Raw genomic sequence first — 10,000 nt, forward strand, 5'->3', positions numbered from 1 at the left:
ACTCTAACATAACATAACATAACCCAACCTAACCTAACGTAACCTCACCTAACCTAACCTAACCTAGTCTCTCTCCCCAGGTAGCGTTAGGGTGTTTAATCATCAGGTGAAATAATTAGTTGGGCCAATGATCAGGTGATCCAAAAATTCACTGTTTGAATCATTATTTTCCTGCCTCCCTCCCCTCCCCCCTCCCCCCTCCCCCTCCCCCTCCTTCCCCCTCCCCTCCTCCTCCCTTCCTTTCTCTCTCTCTTCTCTGTTCCTCCTTCCTCTCTCTCCTTTCCCTTTCCCCTCTCTCTCTCTTTCCTTTCTCTGTCTCCTTCCTTCCCTCCCTTCCTCTCTCTCTCTTTTTTCCTCCTTCACTAGCCTATCTCCCCCCTCTTTTCTTTCTTCCTCCTTCCCTCCCTTACTAGCCTCTATCCCCTTCTCTCTCCCTCAGCCCCTATCTCCTTTCCCTCTCTTCCTCCTCCCTCCTTACTAGCCTCTATCCCCTTCCTCTCCCCCCTCCATATCATCTTCTCCACTTCCTCCTCCTCTTTTCACTATCCCTCCTCTTCCCTCTCTTCCTCCTCCTCCTCCTCCTCCACCCCTCCAAGGTCCGTCCAGTATAATATCTTCCTCATAACAGCTCGAGGGAGAGAGAGAAAACGGACTCAGCAGCCAGCAAGAGTCCCAGTGAGTCCCGACGCCAAAAGAACATCAACTTAACACTCGAGTCCAAGAAATACTCAGGTATATGTACTCAGATCCCGTGTTGCCTCAGCACAGCACTCAAGACACTTTTCTCCGTCAGTGACAGAGTGAGTCAAGTAGATCACATTACATAGGTATGACAGTCTAGACCATTCTGTTAATAAGACAATAAAATTCTCCGTCAGTGAGTAAGTCAGTAAGGTAGTTTTTTTTCTCGATGCTAGAGAGACAGTGACAGTCACACACATATATAGAGCTCCTGACGCAGCTGAAATAAGAATCCCCGATTGGAGTGTAGGGGTGTGTGTGTGTGTGTGTGTGTGTGTGTGTGTGTGTGTGTGTGTGTGTGTGTGTGTGTGTGAGGCCCCGTCATTTCAGTCAACCCACGGCATCAGCTACACGGACCTGACCAGATAGGAAAACCTGTCTCTCTCTGTCTGTCTCTGTCTCTCTTTCTCTCCCTTTCCTTTCCCCCCTTCCCCTCTCTCTCTCTCTCCCTTTCTCTCTCTCTTCCCTCTCTCTCCCTTTCTCTCTCTCTTCCCTCTCTCTTCTTCCCTCTCTCCCTTTCTCTCTCTCTTCCCTCTCTCTCTCTTCCCCTCTCTCTCCTTTCCTCTCTCTCCCCTCTCTCTCTCTCTCCCTTTCTCTCTCTCTCTTTCCCTCTCTCTCCCTTTCTCTCTCTTTCCCCTCTCTCTCCCTTTCTCTCTCTCTTCCCCTCTCTCTCCCTTTCTCTCTCTCTTCCCCTCTCTCTCCCTTTCTCTCTCTCTACCCCTCTCTCTCTCTCCCTTTCTCTCTTTTCCCTTCTCCCCCTCTCTCTCTCCATTTCTCTCTCTTTCCCTCTCTCTCTGCCTCCCCCCTCCCTCACTCTCCTAATCCAGATATTCGTGAACCAGTTTGGATTTTTACGACAAGCAGGCAGGCGGATCTGTATGGACACAGCTCCACACACACACACACACTAGTTCAGCCTCTGAGAATCAATCACATCCGTTCTTCTCAATGGGGCATCGAAATGGGATAGCTAGATTGCCAGTTCAGTGTCATAACCACTAAAGCCACCGGACGGACTCACTCTGATCAAGTACTTGCGTGAGAGGCGGCAGTTACTGAGATGAGGTCTGGTGATGTTGTCCAGGGGTGTGGGAGTGGGTTGTGGGGTGTGAGGTGGGTTGTGGGGTGTGGGGGTGGGTTGTGGGGTGTGGGGGTGTGGGAAGTGGGTTGTGGGGTGGGGGTGTGGGAAGTGGGCTGTGGGTGTGGGAGTTAGTTGGGGGTGTGGGGGTTGGTGTGTGTGTGTGTGGGGTGGTTGTAGTATATGTGAGTGTGTGTGTGGGGTACAAGATGTGTAATATTATAACAGGTGTGTGTGTGTAGTAGTAGTGGTAGTAGTAGTAGTAGTAGTAGCGGTGATGGTGGTGGTACAGAGTATGGTGACGATGATACAATAGATATAGTGGTAGTATGGAGTAACAGAGTCAGCAGAGAGAGTGTATTGTTGTGTCAGGTGCAGGCTACAGGCTACAGGCTGACAACAAAGGCCTGCTCGTTCAGCGACCACAGAGTTCCCCAATACCACCTTCCTTATCCACCCTCTTATGTATCTGACACCCTTGGGCAGTACACCTTCAGGATAACGTAAACAAGCAGACGTGTATTTAATCACTCCTACTTGATGATCTACGAATACAAATGTTTGGCTGGTTATGTTTTCCTGAAGCAGTCTAGGAAAACTTAGTAATTATCAGCACAATGGGGACCCCTCCTTCTCCTCCTTCTCCTCCTCCTCCTTCCTTTCCTCCTTCTTATTCTCCTCCTTCATCGCCATTGTCATCGTGGGTTTAAGCCTCTGAATAAAACTACGTCAGCTTAAACAGAGGTGTGTGTGTGTGTGTGTGTGTCAGTGTTCATTTAGTCGTGGATCACCCTGGCCTTCCACGAGTACTTGGTGATAAGTATTCCTACTCTCTCACCTCCTGTCTCTCTCCTCTCCCTTCCTCACCTCCTCTCTCACCCTCCCTCCCTCACACCCACTCTCACCCTCCATCCCTCATCCCCTTCCCTAACTTCTTACCTTATCTCATTCCCCTCCTTTCTTACCCTCTCTCACCTCTCCCTCAACTCTCTCCCTCATATACCTCCTTCGCCTTCTTTCTTTCTTACTCTTCATTCAACTCTTCCAATCTCACCTTCTTCCCTTACTTCCCCTCCTCATCCTCTTCTCTTCCCTCATTCTCTCCCCACACATCTTTCTCACCCCTACCCCCATACCTCCCCACAACGCCTCCTTCACACCACCTTTCCCCTCCCTCCCTCCCCCTTCTCCCCTGCCTCACACTACCTCCCCCTTCTCCCTCCCTCCACACTACCCCCTCACCCCCCCACAGCAGGGGGCAACATAAGAGTACTTCGGTGGATACGATTTTCTATTTTCCAGAGATTTCAAGTAAATACCCACAATTTTCTGGACAAAGCGATTAGCGGCCCCTCATGCACCCCGCGTTTGTGTTCAGGGTTCACACCAGCACCAGTGTTGTGTTCAGGGCTCACACCACCACCACCACCAGTGTTGTGTTCTGTGCTCCTACCACCCCCACCAGTGTTGTGTTCTGTGCTTACACCACCCCCACCAGTGTTGTGTTCTGTGCTCACCACCACCCCCACCAGTGTTGTGTTCTGTGCTCACACCACCCCCACCAGTGTTGTGGTCTGTGCTCACACCACCCCCACCGGTGTGTGTGTTCTGTGCTCACACCACCCCCCACCAGTGTTGTGTTCTGTGCTCACCACCCCCACCCGCGTTGTGTTCTGTGCTCACACACACCCCCACCAGTGTTGTGTTCTGTGCTCACACCACCACCAGTGTTGTGTTCTGTGCTCACCACCCCACCAGTGTTGTGTTCTGTGCCACACCACCCCCCACCAGTGTTGTGGTCTGGCTCACCACCCCCCACCGGTGTTGTGTTCTGTGCTCCCACACCACCCCCACCAGTGTTGTGTTCTGTGCTCCACCCACCCCACCCCGCGTTGTGTTCTGTGCTCACACCACCCCCACCAGTGTTGTGTTCTGTGCTCACACCACCACCCCACCAGTGTTGTGTTCTGTGCTCACACCACCACCCCCACCGTGTTGTGTTCTGTGCTCACACACCGCCCCCACCAGTGTTGTGTTCTGTGCTCACACACACCCCACCAGTGTTGTGTTCTGTGCTCACAACCACCCCCACCAGTGTTGTGTTCTGTGCTCACACCGCCCCCACCAGTGTTGTGTTCTGTGCTCACCACCACCCCCCACCGTGTTGTGTTCCCAAGTCCTGTGTCCTAAGACCCTGAACCTAAACCCCAAGCCCCTAATAAGCCTCGAAACCTGAGCCATCAACTCGTATCAATCAGTCAGCCTACCAGCCCTATAGAGCAATCAGGGAAGGATGAGGGCAGAACAAGGGGGGCAGGACCTGAGGGGCACAGATAAGGGAGTGAGGTAATATGTGGAGGTATCTGATGCCAGCCGTCAGGTGTGTTGTATGGCGGCCACAGCGGAGGGACATAATGAAGGAGGAATGGTGGAGGCTGATAGTGTGTGTGTGTGTGTGTGTGTGTGTGTGTGTGTGTGTGTGTGTGTGTCGGTGTGTGTGTGTGTGTGTGTGTGTGTGTGTGTGTGTGTGACGGTGTGTGTGTGTGTGTGTGTGTGTGTGTGTGTGTGACGGTGTGTGTGTGTGTGTGTGTGTGTGTGACGGTGTGTGTGTGTGTGTGTGTGTGTGTGTGTGTGTGTGTGTGTGTGTGTGTGTGTGTGTGACGTGTGTGTGTGTGTGTGTGTGTGTGTGTGTGTGTGACGGTGTGTGTGTGTGTGTGTGTGTGTGTGTGTGTGTGTGTGACGGTGTGTGTGTGTGTGTGTGTGTGTGTGTGACGGTGTGTGTGTGTGTGTGTGTGTGTGTGTGTGACGGTGTGTGTGTGTGTGTGTGTGTGTGTGTGTGTGTGTGTGTGTGTGTGTGTGTGTGTGTGTGTGTGACGGTGTGTGTGTGTGTGTGTGTGTGTGTGTGTGACGGTGTGTGTGTGTGTGTGTGTGTGTGTGTGGGTGTGTGTGTGTGTGTGTGTGTGTGTGTGTGTGTGTGTGTGTGTGTGTGGTGTGTGTGTGTGTGTGTGTGTGTGTGTGTGTGTGTGTGTGTGTGTGTGACGGTGTGTGTGTGTGTGTGTGTGTGTGACGGTGTGTGTGTGTGTGTGTGTGTGTGTGTGTGTGTGTGTGTGTGTGTGTGTGTGACGGTGTGTGTGTGTGTGTGTGTGTGTGTGGTGTGTGTGTGTGTGTGTGTGTGTGTGTGTGTGTGTGTGTGTGTGTATGTGTGTGTGTGTGTGTGTGTGTGTGTTAATAATAATAATATTAATAATAATAATAATAATAGTAATAATAATAATAATAATAATAATAATAATAATAATAATTAACGGTTTATTGAAAGAGCTTGGCAGCCAGAGGCTGAAAATATACAGTTATAATTGGGGAATGGGTTTCGAATTACAAATAATATACAAGTAACATAAATATAAATAAGATATATAATAACTAGGTGGGGAAAAGCTCAAACTACAGGGCATTTCAACATAGTGACACTGCAAAAATAGTATTTACTGGGGTGAATACACTGGTTTATTACAAGTTATTGATTATTTTTACAATGGTTGGGACTGGGCTGTTCTTATAGCGTCAGTTCGTGCACGTATGGGCTGGATGCGGTTGTGGTGTCGAACAGCAATTCTCGGGCTAGGGATCTCAGGTGGTAGTAGGGCCGGTGTCGAGGATGGTCTAAAGCTTCTTGCCAAATTTGCAGATGAGGTCGTGGTGATGGTCAGTGAGAGTCAGAAAGGGTCAGTGTGTTGAGCGCTTCTTGATATGTGGAGTAGGAAGGGAGAGAATAATCTTGCATGCCCTCTTTTGCACTTTTTCTAGGTGTTTACGTTGTGTGTGTGTGATGGTGTGTGTGTGTTAATGAAGTCTCAACTTTACCTGTACTGTGAACTTTGCATCAATACTCTACACTAGCCTCCCTTCATGTAAACTTTAGCACTGTACACACACACACACACACACACACACACACACACACACACACACACACACACACACACACACACACACACACATACACACACACACACACACACACGCACACACAACACACACACATTGTCTTCATTGTCTTAGGGAAATGAGAAATTTTTAAACAACATCTTAATTATGACACCCACTTCTATAGTTTGTGTGTGTGTGTGTGTGTGTGTGTGTGTGTGTGTGTGTGTGTGTGTGTGTGTGTGTGTGAAGAGATACACACACACACACCTATATCCTGGAGCCTCAACAACCTATGTACCAGTGAAGGAGGGGGAGGAGGAGGAGGAAGAATGTAGGAGGAGATGGTGGAGAGGAGGAAGACGTGGAAAGGAAGATAAATGGAGGAGGAAGAAGGAAGAGGAGGATGAGGTAGGGAGGAAGACGTGGAGGAAAAATGGAGGAGGAAGAAGGGAGGAGGAAGAGGGGATGAGGTAGGGGGGGAGGAAGGTGTGTGCGACGCCTCTCCAAACACATCCCTTCTTCACATCCTCCTCCTCTCCTCCCCTCTTCCTCTTCCTCCTCCCTCTTCCCACTTCCTCCTCCTCCTACCTCCCCCCTCTTCCTCTTCTCCTCCTCTTCCCTCACTTCCTCCTCTCTACCTCCCCCCTCTTCCTCTTCCTCCTCCTCTTCCTACACTTCCTCCTCCTCTACCTCCCCCTCTTCCTCTTCCTCCTCCTCTTCCTACACTTCCTCCTCCTCTACCTCCCCCCTCTTCCTCTTCCTCCTCCTCTTCCTACACTTCCTCCTCCTCTACCTCCCCCCTCTTCCTCTTCCTCCTCCTCTTCCCTACACTTCCTCCTCTCCCCTCTTCCTCTTCCTCCTCCTCTTCCTCACACTTCCTCCTCCTCTACCTCCCCCTCTTCCTCTTCCTCCTCCTCTTCCCTACTTCCTCTCCTCTACCTGCCCTCTTCCTCTTCCTCCTCTTCCTACTTCCTCCTCCTCCCTACCTCCTCCCCTCTTCCTCTTCCTCCTCCTCTTCCCCTTCCTCCTCCTCTACCTCCCCCCTCTTCCTCTTCTTCCTCTCTTCCTACACTTCTCTCCTCTACCTCCCCCTCTTCCTCTTCCTCCTCTCCTCTTCCTACACTTCCTCCTCCTCTACCTCCCCCTCTTCCTCTTCCTCCTCCTCTTCCTCCACTTCCTCCTCCTCTACCTCCCCCTCTTCCTCTTCCTCCTCCTCTTCCTACACTTCCTCCTCCTCTACCTCCCCCCTCTTCCTCTTCCTCCTCCTCTTCCTACACTTCCTCCTCCTCTACCTCCCCCTCTTCCTCTTCCTCCTCCTCTACCTCCCCTCCCACCTCCTCCTCCTCCTCCACCACGCCCAAGGTAAAGTGTTTGGAGTCAATTTATTGATCTTTCATATCTACTGTAATACATAACTGGTGTATGAATGAACGTATACTTGTTGTTCATTAGAAATACAATCATACACTGCTTACTACAAATACAATCATACAACCACTTCTTACTAGAAATACAATCATACAACTCTTACTAGAAATACAATCATACAACTCTTACTAGAAATACAATCATGCAACTCTTTTAAATGCAATCATACAACTCTTACTAGAAGCCTAATCATGCAACTCTTACTAGAAATACAATCATACAACTCTTACTAGAAATACAATCATACAACTCTTACTAGAAATACAATCATACAACTCTTACTAGAAATACAATCATACAACTCTTACTAGAAATACAATCATACAACTCTTACTAGAAATACAATCATACAACTCTTACTAGAAATACAATCATACAACTCTTACTAGAAATACAATCATACAACTCTTACTAGAAATACAATCATACAACTCTTACTAGAAATACAATCATACAACTCTTACTAGAAATACAATCATACAACTCTTACTAGAAATACAATCATACAACTCTTACTAGAAATACAATCATACAACTCTTACTAGAAATACAATCATGCAACTCTTACTAGAAATACAATCATACAACCATTTCTTACTTACCAGAAATACAATCATACACTGCTTACTACAAATACAATCATACAATTACTACTCACTACAAATACAATCATACAACCACTGCTAAGTATACAGTGAATTTTCTGTTGTGGTTGTTATTGTTTGTTATTATTATTATTAACATTATCATTATTATTTTTATTATTACCATTGTCGTCATCATCATCATCATCATCATCATCATCATCATCATCATCATCATACAATTCAAGTGAGTACTAACGATCATACGAAATACAGACAAGAATGACTGTAAAGAGTTGTATGTATGATGTATATCCTTCTTTTAAAAAAGTCCATTATACACGATAATTCAAGAATACATTATACATAAGCATACATTGCAAATAAGGAGTGTATAATTTAAAGGCTGGTTCGTTAAATTATACACGATACAAAATTATACATAAATAACGTGTATATCTGAAGACTTAATTATGGGAACATACATTATATTCACGCAATCATACACGTACAACATACTAATTATATGTATACGTGTATGTAAGCTTGTTGACACATTAAAGCGAGACACACGCACACACACACACACACACACACAGTACAGACATTAATGTGTGTGTGTGTGTGTGTGTGTGTGTGTGTGTGTGTGTGTGTGTGTGTGTGTGTGTGTGTATGTGTGTGTATACCAGGAGACACCTGCACTCAAACATTGCATTCTGGAGAGCGTGAGTGTGGGAAGGTGGCGCGTGGGGGGCGTAGGTGTGTGTGTGTGTGCGTGTGAGGGTGGGACGGGGGAGTAGGTGTGTGTGTGGGTGTGAGAGTAGGACGGGGGAGCATGGATGGGTGTTTGATGTTGGGGGAGGGGAGTAGGTGGGAGGGGGTAGGGAGAGAGAGAGAGAGGGGGCAGCGGGGGAGGGGGGTTGAGGGGGAGTTTGAAGGGGGGGTGAAAGGGGGAGGCGTGGGTGTGAGGTAGCGCCACCTGTTCCAAAACAAAACAATGGTCTGCCACAACAGGTGTAGAGGCGCTCCCCGGTGCCACCTGACACATCTCATCAAGGTGTGTGTATTTTACCTGTCCTTGCGCACCTGTTGTTCTCTGTTAATTACCACCCGGCCTACACCTCCCTGATACACCCACCGTAAGACACTTCATAAATATATGTTCTAATGAAGTAATTAATTCAGATAATAAATAAATAGATCGTATGTATAGATAGATAATTAAAATATAGATAAAATATAATTACATAGGTATATTTTAGGCTTCCAACTTAATAACAGGTGTGTGTGGTGCAGGTGTGTGTAGTGCAGGTGTGTGTAGTGGAGGTGTGTGTGTGGTGTAGATGTGTGGTGATGTATGTTACAGGTGTGTGGTGTAGGTGTGTGGTGCAGGTATGTGGTGGAGGTGTATGGTACAGGTGTGTGATGCAGCTGTGTTGAAGGTATGTGGTGCATGTGTGTGGCGCAGGTATGTGTGGTAGTATCTGGTGCAGGTGCGTGGTGCAGCTGTGCGTGGTGCAGGTGTGTGGTGTAGGTGTGTGGTGCAGATGTGTGATGCAGGTGTGTGGTGGAGGTATGTAGTGTAATGTGGTGCAGGTGTGGTGGAGGTGTGTGGTGTAGGTGTGTGGGCAGTGTGGTGAGGTGTAGGTGGTGCAGGTGTGTGGTGGGAGGGGGAGGAGCATGTTAACACTCTGGTGGTAGACAAACACATCTGTGCTAGACACACACACACACACACACACACACACACACACATTGGTCACCTCTTTTAAGAAACGTCGTTGTGTAAAAAGTAGAGTGGCGGTGCTGGCCTGGTGAGATCAACCTTTACGCCCAGACAATCCCAGGTGGGAGGCACGATACGAGTCTGTCAGTAGGTCCTCCTTCAGCTTCTCAACCCCACCTCACCTCCTCCAGTCTCAGCCTTCCAACTCGATTCCCCGTCCTCCTCAACCATTCTTCTTCCTCCCCTCCACCTCCTCCTAAACCCCCTCTCCTCCTCCTCCTCCTCCTCCTTCACCCTCAACATATCTGAACAGTTATTTTTGTTTAAGTTATTGAATAGTGAAGTAAATGGGTTTCTGTGGCCGTCCTGTGAGTTAATATGATGTTGTGGTTGTGGCGCTGGATGTTGTTGTGGTTGTGACGCTGGATGTTGTTGTGGTTGTGGCGCTGGATGTTGTAGTCGTGGTTCGGGTGTTGTAAGTTGCTTTTGGCTGATGGCAGAGAGAGAGAGAGA

Source organism: Homarus americanus, unplaced genomic scaffold (assembly GCF_018991925.1).
Source record: "Homarus americanus isolate GMGI-L3 unplaced genomic scaffold, GMGI_Hamer_2.0 scaffold20465, whole genome shotgun sequence".
Classification (NCBI taxonomy): domain Eukaryota; kingdom Metazoa; phylum Arthropoda; class Malacostraca; order Decapoda; family Nephropidae; genus Homarus; species Homarus americanus.